Genomic DNA, 20,738 nt, shown 5'->3' with positions numbered 1-20,738 from the left:
ATACCTCTGAAATTTAGGGTATTCCTACTCACCTTGGCACATGATATTCCGTTATCAGGACACCTAGGCCAGAGTAAGGCTTGGGCCAGGCTTGTCCCTCACTTTCACTGGCACCACATGTCAGAAGATACAAAGGAGTTTTGTCGCTCCTGTCCCACCTGTCAAGCCAGTGGTAAGTCAGATGGTACCACAAAGGCCCCCCTCATACCACTACCTGTGTTGGGGGTTCCCTTTGAGAGGGTTGGGATTGATATCATTGGTCCCATGAACCCTCCAACTGAATCTGGGCACAGTTATATTCTAGTGGTGGTGGACCATTCCACTAGGTATCCAGATGCAATACCCCTTAGAACTACCACAGCTCCTGTGGTGGCAAGAGCCCTCCTGGGAATTTATTCCAAAGTGGGGTTCCCTATGGAGGTCTTAACTGACAGAGGTACAAACTTCATGTCAAGTTATATCACTGCAACGTGGAAGGAGTGTGGAGCGAACTATAAGTTCACCACACCCTATCAACCACAATGCAATGGGTTAGTTGAAAGGTTCAACAAAACCATCTAGGGTATGATCATGGGCCTCCCAGGAAAGCTTAAGCAAAAATGGAATGTCCTGTTGCCCTGCCTTCTCTTTGCCTACAGAGAGGTCCCACAAAAGGGGGTTGTCTACAACCCTTTTTAACTTTTGTTTGGGCATCCAGTTAGGGGTCCCTTGTGTTTGGTGAAGGAGGGATGGGAGTTACCTCTCAAACCTCCCAAACAAGACATCGTGGACTATGTACTTGGTCTCCGCTCCAAGATGGCTGAGTACATGAAGAAGGCAAGTAAAAACCTTGAGGCAAGTCAAGAATTTCAAAAGGCTTGGCATGGCCAAAAGGCTGTGCTGACTGTTTTACAGCCAGGACAGAAGGTTTGGGTGTTGGAGCCTGTGGCCCCAGCAGCTCTCAAAGACAAATGGAGTGGACCCCATACCATACTTGAGCAGAAGGGAGAGGTCACCCACCTGGTGGACCTTGGTACTCCCAGGAGCCCACACAGGGTGCTCCATGTGAACAGGCTCAAGCCATACATTGACAGGGCTGACATGGGCTTGCACATGGCAACTGATGAGGGACAGGAGGAAGAGAGTGACCCTCTTCCTGACCTCCTTTCACAGAACCCTGATGATGGATCAGTGATGGTGTAGTCTTGGCAGACAGGCTCACTGGTCAACAGCAGATTGATTGTAGGAAAGTCCTCAATCAATACAGGCATTTGTTTTCTCTGAACCCAGTCAAACCACCTGGTGTACCCATGAAGTGGACACAGGTGAGAGTCTACCTGTTAAGAATAAAATCCACAGGCAGTCTGACCATGTCAGAGATTGCACCAGGACAGAGGTGCAAAAGATGCTTGCATTGGGAGTAATTAAGGCCTCAGATAGCCCCAGGGCTAGCCCAGTAGTCCTGGTACCTAAACCTCACACCCAGGGTGGTAAGAGAGAGATGAGGTTTTGTGTGGACTACAGGGGACTCAATGCAGTCACTAGGACTGATGCTCACCCTAATCCTAGGGCAGATGAGCTTATTGATATTCTGGCCTCAGCCAAGTATCTAAGTACATTTGACCTAACTGCTGGCTATTGGCAAATCAGACTAACTGAGGATGCCAAACCAAAAACAGCATTTTCAACACCTAGTGGGCATTATCAATTTATTGTGATGCCCTTTGGTTTGAAGAATGCACCTGCCACATTCCAAAGGCTGGAGAACAAAGTCCTTACAGGCCTGGAAGCCTATAGTGCAGCATATCATGATGATATAGCTTTCTTTAGCTCCACCTGGGAGGATCACCTGGCCCACCTGAAGAATGATTTAGAGGCTCTCCAGAAAGCAGGCCTCGCTATCAAGGCTACTAAGTGCCAGGTAGGGCAGAGCAAGGTTGTGTACCCGGGCCACCTTGTGGGTGGAGGCCAGGTTCAACCATTACAGAGCAAAATCCAGACCATCATGGACTGGGTTGCTCCAACTACCCAGACTCAGGTTAGAGCTTTCTTGGGCCTGAATGAGTATAACAGGAGATTTGTTGAAGGATAAGGGTCTATAGTTACTCCCTTAAATGATCTCATACCAAAAAGAATGCCCAAGAAGGTTCAGTGGACAGTTAGCTGTCAGAAAGCATTTGATGATCTCAAGCAGGCCATGTGCACTGCTCCCATTCTGCAAAGTCCTGACTACTCCAAATAATTTATTGTCCAAACAGATGCATCTGAGTTGGGGGTAGGGGCTGTGTTGTCACACCTTAATGCAGAGGGTCAGGATCAGCCAGTAGCTTTTTATCAGCAGAAGGTTGACCCCCAGAGAGAAACGTTGGTCAGCTATAGAGAGGGAAGACTTTGCTGTGGTCTGGGGCCTGAAGAAGCTGAGGCCATACCTGTTTGGCACTCACTTCATTGTTCAGACAGACCATAAGCCCCTCCTATGGCTAACACAGATGAAGGGTGAAAACCCCAAACTTTTGAGGTCCATTTCTCTACAGGGGATGGACTATACCGTGAAACATAGACCTCGGAGTAACCATGCCAATGCAGATGGACTTTCCAGATATTTCCTCTTAGAAAATGGAGACTCAACTGGGCAAGGTTAGTCTCATCTCCTTACATTTGGGGGGTGGTGTAGGAAAGTAGGATCTGCTTCTTATGGTTACCCCCACTTTTAGCTTCATGTTATACTGTTTTTGACTAGTCTGACTGAGATCCTGCTAATCAGGAACCCAGTCTATCTGCTTTCTCCTAAACCAGTTATGTTATGTACTTAGGTACACTCCAGATTGGATAGTGGGATACCCTTGTCAGTTCCCAGTATATGGTACCCATGTAGCCAGGGCATAGGTACCCCCAGAGGCCTCCCATGGGCTGAAGCATGTATTATGCCACCCATGAGAGGCCATGCAAAATGGATCTACAGGCCTGCCATTGCAGCCTGTGTAAGTTGGTGCATGCACCACTTACTTGAGATATAGGTTTACTATATCTAAGGGTCACTACACTTAAAACCTATAAATAACCCATATAGCAGGCCTTGACAATCCTGAAGGGAGGGTGCTTGGTTCTAAGTGAAAGGGTGCCACTGCATGAGCAGGACACTCCTGCAGCCTACGGAGTCCATTCTCCCGGGTTGTTGGTGCTGCAGCCATTTACTTCATATAGAGTGGCATTACGCGACCGCATGATGACAAACTCTAAAATGGCTGAAAGTAACACTATCTGGTTTATTATCAAACATTGTGGAAAATACCCCCACACTGGTAACCGATGTGGGAGGTATGATTCCACCCCTCAGAAATGAGCTTTGTGAGGATCCTGGTATTCCCGGTACCAGCCTTCTAGTCCCAGGCAGCCCAAAAGCGCTGCTGCTGACCAGAGACACATTTCTGCCCTCCTGCTGCTGAGCCAAGCTCGAGCAGGGGAAGGCAGAACAATAGGCATCCTGTCACAGGGAGGTGTGACCACCTCCCAGACAGGATTTAGTGTATTAGGCCTGGATGGGTGCACTTGCCATCGACCGAAAGTCTGCATGAGGGGCACATTTGGTGTCCCTGTGCATAGTCCAGTTCAAATCAGTCCTGGGAGCCGTTGTCTCCTGCTCTGGTGCGAAACTGGACAAAGAACATGGGAGTAACCTCCCCACTGTCCAGACCCTCCCCTGGGAGGGTACCCTGAATCTGTCCAACCCTCTACCGTGGGTACAAAAGAGCTTACCTAGATTCAATGTGGACAAGATTCTGAACCAGAAACCACTGAACTTCAACCATCTGGACACTCTGGACTTCGCTGGACTTCGTTTGGGCCCAACTTCGTCTCCCACTCCGTGCAAAGCATCCTCTGTGCCCGTGCACCATACAGGCTCCATGCAAGACCTGTGGTTCATCAAGGACAACTGAAGATATCTCCCTTGGAGTGAAGTAGTCACTCCCCTGCAACCGCAGGCACCACATCACGATTGACCGGTCTACTGCTCCTGAGCTCCTATGGACTCTGAAGGCTCCAGCAACACAGGAGGTGAGTTTCCAAGTCCCTCGAAGGTCAGAGCTGCCGTTTTACCAAGTTTGAGGTCAGAATCCCTCGTGGGGGCTGCAATACCCGTACCCCTGTGCATGCATACTTTTGCAAGTGCATATGCTTGTTGGCGTTTCCAAAACAAGTGCACTGGGCTCCGAGTAGCCGCATCCTCTGACACCATTTCTTACAAAGAACTCCGGCCTCCTCACATCGAGTGCCTCATGGGCTGCTGCTTTGTGAAACTGCTCCAGGTCCCCTCGTGACCCCAGTGCCTCCAGCCTGTGGGTCCTCTTGAGGGTCAATACTGCTCTTCTTAGGCTCTCCTGGTTGCTCCCGGCCTGCCCTGACTCCCCTATGTTTGGTGAGTCTCCTGGACCATTCTGGTCCAAACCGTAACCTTTCTTGACCTTCTTTCTGGGTTGCCGCTGCCAAGGCTTGTTGGTGCTCCCGCCAGACACCGACCCCTCAGCACTTGACATCCTTTGTAGGACTGCTCGAATCTGGCTCCTGGTCATCCTCGAAGTCTCCTGGTCCCGGTGGCTGCAGAGTCAAGAACCCCCCGCAATGCACCTGAAGCACCCGACATCGGTGGGCATTTGTCTACCGAGCTCCTGGTCACTACTGAGTGACCCAGGCTCTGTCCCCTCTGCTTTCAGGTACTCTTCAACAAGAATCCACCCTTGGATTCCGACAGACACTTTTCTTCTTCCCAGCAGTAGCTATTCTTCGAAGTCCTCAATAGAGATCGACGGCGATTTCCGACGCCACTTCAGACCTATGTACCCGGCTTCCCTGGGATAGGTAACTCTGGTACTACGATATCCACGGGTGGGGTGGCTCTCCAACCTCCTAACTTCCATGGGGTTTCTTCAAAGTCCACTTAGAAGGGTCCTTAAACTTTAAAACTGCAACCTCGACTCTCCCATAGAATTGTACGGCCCACCCAGTCGTGTTCCCACACTGCACCCGTTCTCCGTGGGGTCCCTACTTACTCACTTCTTTGGGTGGTTCCTTGGGGTCTCAGTGATTCTACATCCTGTAGACACTGTCTTGGCTCGAGTCATGGTTCTTATACCACTATTTTAGTATATGGTTTGGTCTCCCCCTGGAGCGCACTGTGTATTAGTGCTATTTACTATTGTTACTGTGCTACGGTATTGTGTGCTTTGTGATTATCTGAATGTAGCAGATACTTTATGGTGCTTAGTGTGTGTTATATTAATAAATACATATTTTTATAACTACTGTGTGGTTCTCCTTTCATGTAACCAATACTATATGGTTGCATTCTAGTAAAACAGGCTGCTTAATATTCCTCAAGACTAAGCTTGAAGGCTGCTCTCCACAGCTACCACTTGGATAGCTTTCTAAGGTTATCTTTGACCTCTTAAATCACCATGGGGATTACCAGCATGAGAGCAGCGCCTGGATTGGTGCAGGGGCGTCTGGGGGCCTGTGATCAGGAGAAGAGCACCAAGGCAGCAGGCGGAGAGATGGCAGGTACGTTTTAATTTTAATGTATTTATTATTGTACCCCGCGCTGCCTCACCACTTTTCCTTCCTGGCATCCGCCACTGCCTTGGTCTCCATCATCGCCCATTATGCCCCTTCTCCTGTTGACTGCCATCCATCTCTACCTACAATTTCATCATCCTGAGCGGGTGTTAAGATGCTAGACCATAGTCAAAAGATCCGATGATCCAGTGCCCCCTGATTATTCCACAGCATCCTCCATTGGCCCTGACTGCCACTGCAGTTCCTTCCACGATCAGCAACCGATGCAAGTTTGGTGCTTTCTTCCCTGACTCACAGGCTATCTTGGCACTAAGGGCAGTCCAGTGAGTCCTCTTTCAGATCAGACTACAGGCAATGTTCTCTCAATTCTGGGGAGAGTTGGCTGTCAGTGTGACACCAACCCTTGGCTGCAGTAGTCTCTGAGTATTCTGTGGAGTACCACCTCCATGGTAGAAAAGATCACAACAACATACAACAAAGCGTCTTGATCTCCCATCTTTTTACAGATTTCTCATTCAGCTGATTTGTATTTCAGGTCTGCTTATTTGGAACCGGTTTGGGTCAGTTCCGTTTTCATGTGTCGGCACGAGGCCACCTTCTAGACCTGTCATCCATTTAGCACCCCAAAAGCAGCAGAAGCCCTGAAGAAGCAGCCTGTTTTGTTTCGAAACATATTTTGGCAAATATGATGTTGATTATGTTGGCTCCAGATTATATTCTATGCAGATTATATTCTATGTAACCTCTGAAAAAGACAAGCAATTGGTGTTGGAAATTATTATCTTTATTGCAATTGCCATTATCATGCTATCGGAATAATAAATAAGAATCAATCGTAGAATATGAGAAATGTTTGATTATTACATTTAAATATGAATGACAGTAGCTCCCTAGGAAATAGAATTGTTCATTTTGAAAATACTAATCAGGCTGGGCACTGGTAAAGTAGGTGGTAGCTTGCACAGGGCCATTATTATATTTGCCTAGATACATTGTACCTTCTAGACCAGTGCTTAATTTGTGAAATATTAAGTGCCAGGTCTCTGACCAGGAGGCCACTGCAGCTTGCACCACCCATCGCCCCTGTCAGCGCTGCCAAAACAACTACTAACCATCTCTCTCGCATGTAAATGCGACAGTTCCGATTATTCCAGGTCCCCCAAAGCTAAAGGAATGGCTGGGGAGGCAGGTATTAGTAATTGTTTAATGTATATTATTTTCCTAAACAACTGTTATACTGCTCATCTCTAAATGACATGAGCAGTGCCACCTTGTGGCAGACTGCCCTAAGTGTGGTGTTGACAAATAGGTGCTGGTGCAGAGCACCGGAAACCAATTAAGTGCCGGTGCTCAGCACCGGAAAGCTCCGGCTCAAATTAAGCACTGTTCTAGACCTAGCTTTTGTCTGAAGTGCTGCACTGCCCAGCAGAACAGAGTCCAGGTGGAGTGCCTACCACAGAAATACAAAGAGGTGTAAGCAAGTGGCATCCAGCTATTTACGACCCCTCCTCACAGAGATCAGGAAGACAGACAAGATCTGAGCCCCTTCAAAGGACTCCTTTCCCTAACAATCAATACTGTATGCCTCTCCATGCACCACCTGCCATCTATCTGATGGCTGCTGCAATCAGATTCTTTTACAGCCCAATGTATTAGGAAGGGACCATCATTAAACAACAAAAGAGTTTGTACTACAGAAGAACTAATCTAACGTGTGTAAGTGTACAAGACAAATCACTCTATTTTGATAAAAGAACCCTCGCTCACCAACCTGGTTGGTGACATGCTTCATCATAGGGCTCCACCAGGGGTGCCTACTGACACCCAGGTGTGCTTCGACGCTGAACTAGAGCGGAGCTTGAAGCTGATTGTATACTTATCAAAAAAAACAAATCTTAATGTGATAAGTGAAAAAGTGTGTGAGATTAAAAAGTGCAAAGGTTTTAACCAAAAAGGAAGGGACCAGACACTTCTGAAGAAAGCCTAGCTCCTCTTTCCTCACTATAGCATCTGGTGTCCCCCCGCCCACCCCCCGATCCCCCTATCTAGAAGACACCAGCTATAAACATAAGAGGGCTTATTTACAAGCCCCTTGTGCCGCTGGTGCATCACTTTTTGTGACGCACCAGCAACGTAGTGTGCTGGCAGATATTTAAAAGGCCACGCAGAGCCACCCTGTGTGGCTTTTCATGGCCTTGTAAATATGGCTCCTTTTCACGTATCACTTTTTGAGAACGGGGCGTGCCATGGGTGTTGCTGTGGGTGTTCCCATGAATTCTGCTGCATTCCCAGAGTTACAATATTTTGTAAACCTGGGAATGCGTCAGAATCCTATGACTCCTCAGAGGAGGCGTAAGGAGGCGCAACAAGGAGAAAAACTTTTATTTTTCCTTGTTTTTCTCTCTTTCTATGTGTGCTGCATTCCACAGCACACATAGAAAGAGGAAAACACCATCAATGATTGTTTTTGTGCAGGAAGGTATCCCTTCCTGCACAAAAATAATCATCCCCGCAATGCAGACACAATTGCACCATGGTGCAAGGGTGCCTGCATTGGCGTATGGCAGCCAGTTGTGCACCAGCGCAGGGGAAAGCACAGGGATGCGTCATATCGTTGTAAATATCAGATATCCCTGTGCTTTTAAAATTATGCAGCTTGGTGCAGCAAAATGGTTTGCAGCACTGTGCTGCATCATTTTGTTGTAAAGGAGGCCGTGGGTGTCTGGGCGAAGCAAACTCTCCTCCATCCTTTACCCTGGTCCAAGCTGTGGGCTTCCAAAATGGAACCCGCAGACCTGTATCACTCGTGCATGTCACACTATCAATCCAAGCACACACACACATGTACAACGTGCGGGATGTCGATGCTCCTGATCCCGTGTACATTGTGAGCAGTTTAAATTTAGATGAATGAGCCGGTAAGCGTACATTCATATCTCACTGGTAAAAAGGGGAGTTACTATAACTCACTATTGTGGTGTGCTGCCACCACTGGACTCCATGCATGAAACCTGTGACGGACAGTAGTCCTCCGTAGGTACGAGCGCTTGGTGCTCCCTACCTTATTAAGAACCAGGTGCAGAAACGATCACTCCTGGGCTTAGGTCTTTGCGCCCACACAAGATTAGTTTGTGGCGTGACCAAAAATCCAAAACACTCAAAAACCAGGATTATAGGTACGTGCAGTTTGCAGGTAACATTACCGTCCCAACAGGGACCAAGAAAGGAAAAAGAAGAAAATGTGGGGAAAAGGTCACAGAGATAGAAACAAAAAGAAACAGTGTGCAGGAGGTAGAAAAGTAAGAAAAAAACATTGAAAAGTGCCAATAGAGCTGGCTTTAGCAAGCTGGTGATGACTAAAAACATTTTTTAATAGCAGCTGTATGCCACAAAATAAAGGGGGAACTTTCCAATGCCTAATCATGGAAGCCACATGCTTGCAGTACAAATGTTAACATAAAACCAATACCCACTGCATATAGCTTTAACAGAGCAGTACAGGGGGTTCCTAATAGAAAGGTGTATTTGCAAAATGTTTAGAAAACCTTTTATTTTTAGTGCACATCACAGGAAAATATTTTTCTTAATTCTGCAAAGAAAATGTTTTGTTGGCTTTGAATTATTGTAACCTGCAGATAAAATGTAAACACAGAAAGGATGACTAAAAACATAAAATAATTATAAAGCATGGAATGAAAGGATTTGCGAAATAAAATATTGGCCACAATTGATGGCATTGAAGTGCACTTCTTTTTAGGTGGATGTACACAAGTGATGAGAAGAAATGCTGTCATTATGTGTTAGAAAGCCAATGGATGAAGTAGGCTGACCCATTGCCCCATACGGTATGTTGTGGTGAATGGATGCAGAATGTGATTGACATTTGACCAAACTAATTAATGAAGAGTGCTGACCCAAAGGCCTTCTACCTATGTATATTTTTTTTTTTTTTTTTTAAACCTTTATTGCACACAAGAATCAATACAAACATGGGCCTACAACCACCAGGGCCGGCCGCTAATATGTACATGTTTAACAACATCAAGAAAGCGATGGGCCCCCTGGGGCTCAGCTGAGTTGACAGAATACTGAGTGCACCTCAGAAGGTATCCGGAGACATAAATTTTGAGAAATACAAACAAAAGAAAAGTAAAATAACACCAAAAGACAAGGCGGAAATCATCGAGAAAGAGGCGTCTAACCACGGCTGGGGGTCCACACAGTACCAAATCCATCCTCGGGTGGTCAATGATGATGATCAAGGGGGAGGTGGGGGCGACGGGAGAGCCACAACCATCTGCAGATGAAATGCAATAGTCCGGGAACCTCAGGATCAGGGGGACAAGTCAGCATCAGATGAGTCCACGAGGGGGGGTGTGCAGATGTTCCCACGGTACGCGTTCCATTGGCCCCAAATTCTGCCCCACGCCCCCGGCTTGCCCCGGGCCACATACACAGTCTTCTCTCTGCACATGCACCAGTCCATGTTCTCCTTCCATACTGACACAGTGGGAGGCCGCCGGGAACCCCAAAGCTGTGCGATGTCCCTCTTAGCAACCATGTTCCCGAGGGCCGCCCACCGAGTCTGAGCCGCGTTATAATCGTTAGGCTCCCACACGTTCAGCACACATCGGCGAACCTCAGGCAACAGGGCGACCCCAGTGACACTTTCCATGACCGCGTGCACCCGGCGCCAATACTCCGCAACCTCACGGCACTCCCAGAGAACATGGAGAAAAGTGGCGCTGAGCCCACAGCCGCGCCTACAGAGCCCGTCCTCGGAGAAACCCATCAGAACTAAACGAGGGCCCGTCACGTAGACACGGTGAAGAATTTTAAGCTGAACAAGACGGAGACGCGCGGGTATAGCCACCTCCTTAGGGGAGGACAGCGCAGACTGCCAGTCCTCGTCGTCCAGTTCCACCCCATCTCCGATCCACTCCTCCCGCAGATGCACGAGGAGATCCGCCCGAATGTTTATTAGTTTTTTATAGATAAGGGAAATAGTACTGTCGGGCAAGTGACCGTCGAGTATGCGGTCCTCGAGTGGCGAAGACACAGGGACTGCAGTCCCCGCTCCGATGGCCGAGAGCAAAGCGTGGCGAACCTGAACGTACCGAAAGAACTCCCTCTCACTCAATTCGTACTCACTCTGCAGCGCAGCGAAGGATTTAACCGCACCCTTCACCCAAAGGTCACCTACTCTGCTGATGCTACCTATGTATATTTATATGTATTTGTTTTTAATGACATGAAGCTAGTGAGACAACTAAAGCCGTCCCTATGCCATATATAGAAGGAGATGAGAAAAGTGAAAGCAAGGAAAGAAACTGAAAGACAGGAAGAGAAGGTGAAAGAAAAGTGGTTATCTATGCATTTCACAGTGGCATAAAAAGTTGGACCATATTTTATTCCACAATATGTTTCTTACATATATGATCATTAACATCCTCAACTTGTCTGACGTAACCTTATCCTATCCTCGTTGTTCTGTCTCACGCAAATATACTTTTATTTCTACCCCAAAGGTAATGCTCTGATGTCTCATGGAACAAAGGTCTTGCTAAATAAAAATGCACAATTAAATAAAAAAGAAAAAAGGGTGAAAGGCAGTAAAGATGATAGAATGGTGAAAGGAAGGGAGAGTGTAATGAAGAGTGAAATAACTGGAGGATGAAAGGATGAGTAGATGGAATGGTGAAAGCAAGGATAGGTAGAAGGAATGGTGGAAGGAACCGTGTGTGAATAGAAGGGTGAACAGATAAGAGAGATGGATGGATGCATGGATGAATGGATGATGGGTAGATGGAGGTTTGAAAGGACGGATGTCAGGGTGACAGGATGGATGCGTGGATGGGTGGATGGAGGACACATGGGGGGGATGGATGGGAAGTTTGAACATATGGTTCAAAGGATGCATTGAAGGAAGTGTAGATGAATGGAAGGAAGGGTGAAAGGATGTATGGGTGGTAAGCGGAGAGGGTGGCTAGATGGATATGTGAATGAACAAGTGGATGAAAAATACGAAAATAGAAATGTTAGATAAATGGGTGGATTGAAGAACGGGTAGAAATGCGAAGGTGTGTATGGGTGTATGTGTGAAGGCTCAAGGATGAATGCGTGGATAGATAGCTGGAAGAACTTATTAAAGGCAAAGGGGTACTCTTTTAAGGAGGGTTCGAATCACTTCCCTCGGTGCCATCTGCGGTATGGGGTGGGATGTATTTTAAGTCTGTCCACTCCTTGATTGTGCCCAGTATTGCTCTCACCAATCTAACTCTCTCCACGCCTCTCTTCAGTAACATCTAACTCCGTTTATCTCTCCCCACGCTACTTAGCCTATGGTGGAAAATGCAGAGGTGTCTATCCTGGACAGGGCTCACTCATCCTGGGGCTGTGAAAGTGAGGCAAGACGTCTCCCCTCCTGCCTGTCCTGGGCAGGAATCATCTGGCCTGGAGCTGAGCTGTGACACCGCCTTCCACTGGTCTGCTGGTCCTCAATGGGCCTGGACAGACCAGCATCTCTCCCACCAGACCACTGGTCACCTTCCGTTGGCTTGCGCAGTGCCATTTTCCTCCTCCCACCTTCACGCAGTCAGGAGCAGACTTCCCCATCCCACCACTCTCCTAGTCATGGGGTCTGGTCTGTACCACATGTTCCTGTCTGACTCCTTTCCCTCCCATTGCTGCGAGTTTGGGCTCCAGAGAGATGTTGTTGGCTAGAGTGTTTTGAGCCTGGGTTCAGCCAGATGTTCCCCTGTGGTGGCGTGGCTCCTCCTGGGCCCCCTCTGGTGTGTGGCATGCCTGGGGAGGCTGGTTCTTTCCAGAGATGAGCTGGTCCTGGCTGGTGTATCCTGTGACGTGGGTGTGTCTCCTTCCTCCCAAAACCTCAGCACAGATTGAGCAGAGATTGGTGTGCAGTGGAAAGAGGGGGCAGAGTCTGTAGTCTGGCTGCCAGTCTCCCTGCACAGCACACAGCATGGATGTGGTTAGTCTTTCGTTTTTATCTAGCGCTCACACTGCTTCCTTCGCTGTTTCCATTGCGCGTTTCGTATACTCCTGACTACCAAAAGGCAATAGTGCAAAAAGCGCATTTAGGGGTGGATTTTGAAACCTTTTGCACTCGGTTAGCGTCACAAAAGTGATGCTAACCAGCACAATTTTTATTTTAGTTACTTTCCAGCGCAAAACTTCTTTTGCGCTGGAAAGTACCTTAACGGTAGCGCAAAGTTGCGCAAAGCACTGTTTTCTGTTACTTACCGCCAAGCGGAGTTACATGGGTGGTACATGAGCGTTCCCATACAACCACCCATGGCTTTTGACACAAAACCCTAGCTACAAAGAATTGTAGACAGGGTTTTGCGCCAAAAGTTAAGACCATTTCAAACGAGGCACTAACAGGAGAAATGTTTTTTTCTCCTTTCTTTTCCGGCTTTGCATGTGTGCTGCGCTGTGCAGCACACGTACAAAGTGGTAAAAGCTTTTAAACTTGTATAGGTATGGTATTTTTTACAGGAAGGGTACCCTTCCTATACAAAACCTACACTGGACCCAAGCACACACCCTAACTCTGTGGTGGTACGGTGTGTGCGTGGCGCTCTGCAACTGAAATCAGCGCCTGCGCTACGGATAGAGGAGGACAGAGCCATATCTCTGAAGATATGGCTCTCTACTGCTCCCTCCCTGTCAAGCAACACAGCACAACCTCTTTGGACGCTGCACTGCCTTGTGTGTAGTTTTTGAAAATCTGCCCCTCTGTGTTCTATACAGCTCCCATCGCCATCCTGATGTCTGTATGCAGCACGGAATGTATGGATCTTCGGCATTTCGAAACGTTTGGTTCCAGAAATGTGTTCTGTAACAGCCAGGTAAATATTTTTTACTGTATCATCTTCATTTGGAATGAAGTATTTGTACAGTGCTTATGACCTCTGTGTGGGGCGCTGAAGTGCTCACCCATATGGCTGACGATACACAATTTGGGGTGTGCAGTCGGAAGGGTGTTCTTGTTTTGATCCTACATGGGAAGTGTTTCCATGTTGTGCGTGATGACTACCGAGGTGTGGTTATCATATTATGGATTGAGGCACCTAGCTGTGTGATGGGTTTGGAATGTGAGCGACAGACGTGCAAGTTATAATTGTAAGGAGTAGTAAAGCATAAAGGCAGCTACACTGCACCGGCTAGGCCATAGGGCCAGCAAGATGCTGACAGGGCCGGAGTGGCCTTTTACTCCATCGGGCATCTTCCCAGTGGGCTCTTGCCATTGGAGGCCAGTTCAGAAGGCCCAGGGCTGCTCCTGGTGTCTCTGTCACTTTCCCTAGCTCCTCCAGATTAACTGCAGCAGGCACAGGTGGCTTCAAGAGGGAAAGAGAATGGAGAGTAAAGAGAAGGAAAGCAAGAGAATAGGTGCATAGAGGAAAGGAGTAGGGCAGGTTCCAGCATTTGTGCCAGGGCTGCTTCTGCTTCCCCAGGCAAGCCCTGGAAGCTCAGTGTGTGTACATCAAAAAGAGGGGGAATCAAAGAAGGCCCAACAATCCCTATGGCAGCATGTGCCAGACACAGGCACTGTGAACAGTCTTGCTCCTCTCATTCTTTTGCCTGCTCATCACCCTGAAGTCTGCTTATCTCCAGGCTGGTCTCTCAGTCTGCCGCCTTCCTATAGTTCGACAGCCACCCAGCAACCTCTCAGTCTCCTCGCAGAGCCCTCAGTGCCCACCACCCAGCGGTCTGTCCTTCTACCTCCTGTTTAACAGCCACCCTCTTCCTCCTGAGCCCTCTGTCTGTCGACTTCCCCTTCAGAAACAGCCATGTCTCGCCTCTCAGCAGAACGAAACTTCTCCCTGCGTCAACAGTGGCGTAGCAAAGAGATTGTGAGGCGGGGCGGTCCGCCCCAGATGGCAAGAGTTTTGGAAGCCCGCTCTTACCTGCGGCATCTCCAGCAGCCTCCACCCCCTTCTTTTACATAGGGCCACGTGGTGGCCGCCGCGGGGACTACCACAGGTAGCAAGTAGTCTAGATATGCCACTGCGCGTAATTGCAGAGATAGCCTCATTATCACCTTGCTGTCTCCTGGGCGCCATCTGTTACTCTTCTTCTGTACTGGCTTCTTACCACCTATTACTGCCCCCTCTGGTGCCTCTATAGCTCCTTGTATAGACAACATGCTCCCATTTCTCTCCTTACGCACCCTCTGTTACTACATACACATTCCCCTTACCTTGTTAGAGAACAAGTTTTTCTGCAACTGACTTGCTCACATGAAGACCAGAAGGTGGTTCTTCTAGGCCAGTGGTTCTTAACATTTTGACTTCTGTGGACCCCCACTTAATCATTAGTGCAATCTGGAGTTCCCCACTGAAGCATTATTGGAATTTGGTGGGTCCCCAACTGAGTCATTCGTGGAATCCAGGGACCAAAGCCTAAGCAATTTTGAGAATTTGAGCTGGTGTTTACTTTTCCTCCTCTGACTTCAAGTGAGAGAATTCATCTGACAATCTCGTGGTGTAAAAGAAAAAGTTATTTTCTAGCACACAACAACATTTAAATGTTTGTAAATGAACTGTGCAAATATTTCAGAATATATCAGAATTAGAAAAGCACAAACAAAGCATATTTTTTTGTAATTCTCAAGTGTGCTGGAGGCAAACATTTTAAGAAGATCAACAAAGAAAATCCATACTCTAGGTAATGCCATTTCATGCATTATTGTTTGTATGCAATATAGTTTTATCAGTAGAACTGTATGTCTGTGCAAACGTAATGGTCATTTCAATTGAAAATGTGTTGTCTGTAATGACAGTGCATCACCACACTATGCATGCTCCACTCTAAGCCACTCAACTCTATGACACTCTACTCCACTCTGTGCCATTCTACCACCCTTTACTCTGCGCCACTCCCCTCTATGCCACTCCGCAACACTCTATGCCACTCTACTCTACGACACACTACTCTACTCCATTACACGCTACATCACTCCACTCTATGACACTCTTCTCTACTCTATGCCATTCCACTCTAAGCCACGCCACCTCATTCTATGACACTCCACGCTGTGCCACTTCGCTCTACGGCATTCCACTCTAGGACACACTACTCTACTTTACTCTATGCCACTCCACCAGTAGCAGCTCGTAGTGGGAATGCTGCGGGGTGGGGCAGGGGAGGGGCAGGGTGGGGGATAGTAAACTCTGGCATATGGCCGACCAAAGGTAAGTACATAACTAAATAAATCAAACAAATTACATTGTGCGCGCTGCAATGCCATTTGCGTTGCAGCATGCGCAATGTCATTCGTTTTATTTATTTAGTTATGTACTTATCTCCGCTTGGCCGTATGCCGGAGTTTACTAACCCCCACCCTGCCCTTCCCCCGCCCCGCCTCACCACCCCGCAGCACTCCCACTACGAGCCGCTACTGCACTCCACTCTGCGCTACTCTACGCAACTCTACTCTACGACACTCTATGCCACTCAACTCTTGCGCCACTCCACTCTATGACACTCTACGACACTTAATTCTAGGATGCTTCACTCTAGGTCACTCTACTCTACTTTATGACACTCCACAACACTTTATTCCACTCCATGCCACTCCACTCTACAACACTCTATGCGACTCTGCGACACTCTATGCCACTCCACCCTACTACACTCCACTCTATGACACTCCACTCTATACCACTTTACTCCACTCTACGCTATGCCACTCTACTCTACAACACTTTACTCCACTCTACGGCACTTTACTACACTGTACACTATACCACTTCAATTTACGTCACTGCCCTCTACAACACTCTGTTCCACTCTGCACCATTCCACTCTAAGGCACTCTACACCATTCTACGCTGTTCTTTGGCACTTAACTCTAGGCCCCACCACTCCACTCTATGACTCTACTTCACTTTACGCCACTACACTCTACAACACTCCTCTCTACAACACTCTTTGCCACACCACATTACTCCACTTTACTCCACTCTACGCTATGCTGCTCCCCAACACTTTCCTTCACTCTACGCTATGCCATTCTACTCTACAATACTCTACTCCACTCTACGCAACTCCCTCTATGCCACTCCATGCCACTTCACTCTACTGTACGCCACTCCACTCCACTCTACTCCACTCCACAACACACTACTCCAATCTAGACCCCTACACCACCCCACTCTATGCCACTCCACTCTATGACACTATACGCCACCCAGCCCCACTCTACGCCCCTCCACTTAACCCCACTCTGCACCACTTCACTCCACAACACTGTAATCCACATCACTCCACTCTATTTCACAGCACTCCACTCTAGGTCATTCAACTCTATGCCACTCCACTCTACAGCACTCTACTCCACTTTCTGGCACTCCACTCTACTCTACGCCCCTCCACTCTACGACACTCTACTCAACTCCATCTATGCCACTCCATGCCACTGAACTTCACTCTACGCCACTCCACTCCACGACACAACAAACTAGTGAACTCAACTCCACTACTACACTCTATGCCACTCTGCTACAAGCCACCCTACTCTATGCCGTTCCACTCTACGACACTCAATGCCACTCAAATCCACTCTGTACCCCTCCACTCTATGCCCTCCATTCTACGCCACTCTATGCCACTCTACTCCACGCCACTGTACACCACTCCACTATACACCACTCCTCTCGACACGATTCTACAGCACTCCACTCTATCTATGACACTTCTCTCTACTCCATGACACTCCACTCCACATTACTCCACTCTACACCACTCTACAACACTCTGCTGCACTCTATGGGCCTCCACTCTTCAACACTCTATGCCCCTCCACTCTACGGCACTCCACTGTACTCTACGCCACTCTCCTCTACACCGTTAACTTTTAGTTATGTTGAACAGCAGCCACGCTGGTGTACAACATGGGTAAAACACATTGACAAAGTTAATAGAGCTTGTAATAGGAAAGGCCTATTGGATTTGCCAATGCTTGTTTCACTTTTTCCTGTTTCGTAAACCCTTTTTTTGTTCTCTCTCTGCTTTCCCTATCTCCTCTCGTTTTCTCTTCCTACACATTCAGCTTTCTATTTTCTTTCTCCTCTCACTCTGTTTTTGTCTCTGTCTCTGCTCCACATTCTTTCTTTTTCTAGTATTTTACTGAAGTCTCTCCTTTCTGTTGCAACCAGTCTCCGTGTTTCCTCTACTTCCGGCCTTTCTTTGCTGTTTCCTTCCTGTCTCAATATTTATTCTCTCCGTGCGGTCTTCCTGTATTTCTCCCCGCTCTCTTCTCCTCTCAGCGTTTCTTTTTCCTCCCTCTATTCCCTCTGCTCGCTATGTCTCCTCCAGCTTTCGCTCTCCATCTCCTGTCTGTGTTCCCTCGCCTCCCTCTACAGCTGCCCTTTCCCTGCCTCTCTCCCTTATCTCCACCCTGCTGGGCTCTGTTAATCTCGTCACTCCTGCTGGATCACGGAGTCACATTCCTGGTGCTTTCACTGTAAATATTTTCAGTTAAGCTGATTTAATATCAGTTTGAGTTCTTTCCTGGCACCAGGGAGGGACTGAAATAATTAGACTCACCCCTCTCCCCCCCTATAGGCTGTGAGGTCACTGGCACCTGCCCGCTGACCCGGTGAATAACTGATGGGCTGAGAGCCCGGCCACAGACACCCTCCGCCCACGCCTGTCCCGCATCAGTGCTCCATACCCCGCTCCCATCCTCGGAGGAGCGTCCATCAGTGCCATCTTCACTCACAACCCCTCCCCTTACTTCCTGGTGAGTGCCCCCTCTTCTCCCAGCCCCTCCCCTGCTGCTCAAAAGCTTAAGATGGACTGAGGCAGCCCTTGGTGGCCAGAGCTCAGTCAAGGCGCTGAGGAGAGGAAGACTGTCAACCGAGACTGAGGAGGCACCCAAGGCATCGTGTGAGACTGAGGGACAGCAGAGGCCATACCTGAGGCGTCCTGGGAGACTGAGGGACAGCAGAGGCCAGATCTGAGGCGTCCTGTGAGACTGAGGGACAGCAGAGGCCATACCTGAGGCGTCCTGGGAGACTGAGGGACAGCAGAGGCCAGATCTGAGGCGTCCAGGGAGACTGAGGGACAGCGGAGGCGCCCGTGAGACTGAGGGACAACAGAGGCCAGACCTGAGGCGTCCTGGGGGACTGAGGGACAGCAGAGGCCAGACCTGAGGCTTCATGTAAGACTGAGGGACAGAAGAGGCGTCCAGGGAGACTGAGGGACAGCAGAGACGTCCAGGGAGACTGAGGGAGAGCAAAAGCGTCCAGGGAGACTGAGGGACAGCACAGACGTCCGAAGAATCTCAACGGGGCATACAGTGAAAGTCTAGGACCCAGAAACGTGCTAGAGACTTCCAAGGAAAATAGAGCGTCTAGGGAGGGTCCACGTGACAGCCAGGGAGCATCAACGAAACAGAAGACATCAAGAGAGAGCGGAGACATCCAGAGCCTTGTGAAGCCTGGTACAGCCGGGGGCACAAGAGACACCCAGGGTCACCGAAGGACCGCAGAGGAGGTAAGCGTCCTGTCTGGGTGCATGCAGTTACATGTGTACAGAGCTCCTTACCCCCATGGGGGGCTTGTGTGAGGCGTGCTCACCTGGGAAGCGTTTGGTGTCGTCCGTGGGGGTCTGGCCGGTGCTGTTATCCCGTCTTGGTTCGCAGCACTTACAGCGCCGTCGTGGGGGAAAGACAGACAGAGCGCGTGCAGTTTACATTAATCGGTTACTGAGAATGACTCCGCACGTCCCGTAATGAATTCTGGGTGACGGCCAAAGCCATCAGTCCACATCTGGGGCTGGACCCAGCAGACGAGACTGAAGCTCTTTGCAGCCTCGGAGCCACAGGTGAGGGACAGGCTGGAGAATCCCTCGCAGGGACTGGGTTAGAGTCACCATGGTACAAGCCTTTATTTTAACAAGATGGGTTATAAATATAATGCTTGATAGTGTCTAGTAGAGAGCTTTGTGCATGAAGCAGCTGTTATGGAAGAGATAGCGCATGAAAGGCCCCAGCTGTGGTGCTGGGCGGCAGGCCTCTTCGTGGGTTGGTTGCCTGGCTCTTAGTAGCTTGCTGGACTGTTTGAGCAGGGTTGATGGTGGCTCTATGCAGGGCTTTAAGTGGGGTGAAAAAACTGAGGGCTCTCTCTGTGGGGTGTGGCCGATGTAATCAAGAGCATGGCTTAAAACATGTGAGCTAAAAATCTGTGCTTGGCATAGTGTGCTGCCCGACTGGTGTTTTGCTGCGTCTGTCAGTGCACCCAGGTGGATATAGAAAACAAGAAACATTACACCTACAATGGCCATGGACTATTGACTTTGCCAATGGCAGTTAGTTTCATATGCTAAATAAGCAACGATTATGGATTGGCTTCCTAGTATATAATATTGAAAATGCTTCAGTTGTGCCATTATGAGACAGGTAAACGAGTCTCTTTGACCTTTCATCAAAGGCAGTGAAGGGTGGAACTGCTGCAGAGTTAAATAGAAATCCACCCTGAGGATAGAGGCAAAAACGGAGAGCTCGATAGGGACCCGTCTCGGTACCTGCTTTTCAGAACTGCCGGTGCTGAGCACCGGCAGGACCCGGCCCACTTAAAGCCCTGGCTCTATGAATATTGAGGCGTGTCCTTGGTAGTCCATCTTGGGGGAGGCCCGGGAGGGCGGCACAGAAGCCCCGCTCGGGTCACCCGGTAGAGGCGCCGGTGATAAATGCCCTAGCGGGACATCCTATGGTTGTTAGCTCTCATGCAGTCTGCCGTGTGGCACACCCCTGCATCCCTGCTGTGAACTCTCTTCCTTAATCCATTGCAATTTACACCTCACTGCAGTTCGGATATAATTCCTTAACTCGTGCAGTTTGTAGAGACAATTTAAATGTTCTATCAAGACATAAATGTTAATCGCTTTTATTGAAACCTAGTCGGATTGTGGCTCAAACAGCGAACACGGACGAAGCCACTAGGGTTTGCTTAGAGTGAAAGGGTTTACCACTCTTCACTGAAGCACAGAGGGGCAGTGCATGTTTCTCTCAGAAGCGGAAAAGGGACAGTGTAACAAGGTGCTAGAACAAGATGCACGCTCACACGGAGACACTGAAGGCAGATAGGTCAAAACAACGCACCTTATAACCGGATACAAGTTACAGTTCGAAAAACCCCATAGGGACACAGCGTGGAGCATCT

General features: G+C 48.7%; 1 protein-coding gene across 1 annotated transcript in view; it reads left to right on the top strand.

The window, feature by feature from the left end:
* Positions 1-18,316: 18,316 nt before the first annotated feature.
* Positions 18,317-20,738, top strand: part of PLAT (plasminogen activator, tissue type) — a 108,245-nt gene continuing 105,823 nt past the window's right edge. The window contains exon 1 of the mRNA XM_085634076.1: positions 18,317-19,071. The gene's annotated coding sequence lies outside the window, so the exon portion shown is untranslated. The remainder of the gene's footprint in view (positions 19,072-20,738) is intronic.

The sequence above is a fragment of the Triturus cristatus genome, chromosome 11 (genome assembly GCF_964204655.1).
Source record: "Triturus cristatus chromosome 11, aTriCri1.1, whole genome shotgun sequence".
Classification (NCBI taxonomy): Eukaryota; Metazoa; Chordata; class Amphibia; order Caudata; family Salamandridae; genus Triturus; species Triturus cristatus.
The sequence above is the reverse complement of the archived record's forward strand: the minus strand, read 5'-3'. Positions and strand labels throughout refer to the sequence as shown.